This window comes from Quercus suber, unplaced genomic scaffold (genome assembly GCF_002906115.3).
Source record: "Quercus suber isolate HL8 unplaced genomic scaffold, Cork oak 2.0 scaffold_193, whole genome shotgun sequence".
Taxonomy (NCBI): Eukaryota; Viridiplantae; Streptophyta; class Magnoliopsida; order Fagales; family Fagaceae; genus Quercus; species Quercus suber.
Window position 1 is genome coordinate 391,727 of NW_027069651.1, and position 2,700 is coordinate 394,426.

Consider the following 2,700-nt stretch of genomic DNA (forward strand, 5'->3'; position numbering starts at 1 on the left):
CTTAACATAACTTACACATTCATCTCAAAGTCTATTTCTTAATAATCAAAGAAATCCTAATCCCACCTCAAAGAGGTTCCCACAAACAAAAATACATTCATCAAACATCATTATGCACCAACCATAGAGAAACCAACATTTTCACATTAATAGCATATCTCTAGAAGAGCTACCTTCATTTTAAAAAAGGTACTTTGAGCTTAGGACAATAATGCATGCATAACATAGAATCCTTTAAGCATGGTCATGTAACTATATACATTCATATGGTAACATACAACACGTCGGACAAAACAGCTTCATAAATACAGCCGTCACATGGTTTAGAACCCTTCATTTGAGTACTAAACCTCAAAACAAGTTACACAAAATTAATCTATGATCGAGACATACCAAGAGATAAGCATATTAGATTATAGCTCAAAACGTTCAACCTAGCTATAGAATTAAATCCTCAAAGTTAAGCATGTCCCTTACTGTTCACTGTTCTATTCCAGCTGCATATGCCCCATTTGTAAAATACAAATGGGCTGTCCACACACATCAAATTGTCACGAAATTTTACAGAACCACTCCTCTATATGTCCCGTATGTACCATAAAATTTCGGAATCAAAGCATAAACCCATGATTTACTAAAAATCACGGAAGACAGAATACTCAAATCTGTCCTGACAAAATTTCTTGCAACTTAAAAATTAAACCATTATTTTTCTACTCATCCAAATACTGTGAGACCAATTCCATAACAACCGTATATGTCTTAGCTTTCATAGAAAATAACCCTAGCATCCAAATTCACTATATACAATTTAATACAGAATTTTCTTTTGGCAAACATCAAACCTGTCACAGGGATAGCTTCAGTGCATGTTCTTTCTAAAATCATTAACAAATAGCAATAGGCCATCATTTCATATGGGTATTTTTATACCTATACCATACATATTTAAAAACCCTAATAAGCATCCAATAGCTCATAACACCATCACTTTTTAAACTTACAAAAAAAACAGAATCACAAGTTCAGTCTCACAAAACAGAACAGAGGATAAGAAATAGAAATAACAAAACAATTATACTATCAACATACCCAAAATCAAATGAAGTTTTGATTACTTACCTACATACTTTGAAGATGAAACCTTAGGGTTTAGGCTCTTAATTTCTTCATAGAGAAAGTTGTCTATGATTTTTGTTGAGAGGGTGAAAGAGAGTTACAGCCGTGTGAGAGGGGAAGAAGAAAGAAACCAGAATAAAGATGAAGGAGAAGAGAAAGAGTGCTGAACTTTCTGGTTCAGCAAAAGAAAGATAAGGAGAAGACTTTTGAGCAGCCAAAGAGGATAAAGAGTGTGGACTTTTGGGGTGGGAGATACGTGTGTTAGAGAGAAAGGCTTAAGGGGAGCTTCCTAGCTCTTTCCTTAAGAGAAAATGGGCAAGGTGTGTGACTTTTCTGATTTTTGTGTGTGTGTACCCGTGGAAATTAGAGAGGAATTACCTCTTGGATGTTCTATTTGCTTGAGAAAGTCAAAGAATGAATAAGGTGGCACTTGGTGATTGCATGGCCGGCCAAGTCTTGGCCTTTTGATTTGTCAACATGCATGATGCTTAGCATTATTTGTTTTGAATTCTCATTGGTTGCATGTGAGTTGAATTTCTACTATACTATCCATGTATCATGCTTCATTAAAACACCTACAACCATATATATATATATATATATATATCATAACTCAACCACTTAATAAAGTTTTGTACATTCTTATACTTAGTATATATATATATATATATATACATAATAAAATTAAGCATTCAATTATTTATAATCTCTACAGTTCTTATTCAAAAGTATTATAAAATAATATATTTATTAAATACTCTTGAAAGTGGCTTAAAACAATAATTAATCACTTAAATACATAGTTTATTATAAAATTGGGTCGGGGTGTTACATTTTCAGTTTTAAAAAATAAAAATAAAATAAATAAATAAAAAAAAAAAACTTTGAAGCCTTTCAAGCTTTAGGGTTTTTTTTTTTTTTTCCAATTTCCTATAATTATTTTCAACATTTATTTTTTTTAATATTTACACTTCTCCAACCTTTCTCTCTCCCTTACCATTTCATCTCCCCACTACTTCCTCAGTCTTTCTCCCTCTCTTACCTTTTCATCCCCCCACTACCCTCTACATTAATATCATTCTTCCTCTTTCGCTTCATCTTCCTTTATTTTTGTCTCTTCTTATTCACACCTTCTTACTATAAATTTGTCACTATCTCTTTTATTCTATGCATAGTTTTCCCTCACAAAAAAAATAGTTCTCTCTCTCTCTCTCTATAAATTTTTTGGTGAATTTTTTTTTCTTGCATCTCTACTTTAGGTTGATAATTTTTTATATTCTTTAAAACTCTATTTTGGGTTAATGTGATTTAGTTTTGTTTTTTAAATTTTTGTTATTTTTGTTATTTTTTTTTTTTATTCTCTTTGATTGTTAAATGTTATCCTATTGCATTCTAAAGAATTAAATATAACATATAAAAATATAATATTATTCTATTACATAGCATGATTTGGATAATTTGGTATTTATTCTGTTACATAACATGATTTTTTATAATGCTCAATTTAGATGATAAACTATGAGACTTTACTAATTTTTGTTTATTTTCTAATCCTTTGTGATGGACAAAGTACTCTTAATA

General features: G+C 30.6%; 1 long non-coding RNA gene across 1 annotated transcript in view; it reads right to left on the reverse strand.

Moving 5' to 3' along the window:
• LOC111985719 (uncharacterized) overlaps positions 1–1,478 on the reverse strand; it is a 2,558-nt gene extending 1,080 nt beyond the window's left edge. Inside the window, exon 1 of the long non-coding RNA XR_010631054.1 lies at positions 1,123–1,478. This is a non-coding gene — a long non-coding RNA (uncharacterized LOC111985719). The remainder of the gene's footprint in view (positions 1–1,122) is intronic.
• Between the last annotated feature and the right edge of the window lie 1,222 nt (positions 1,479–2,700).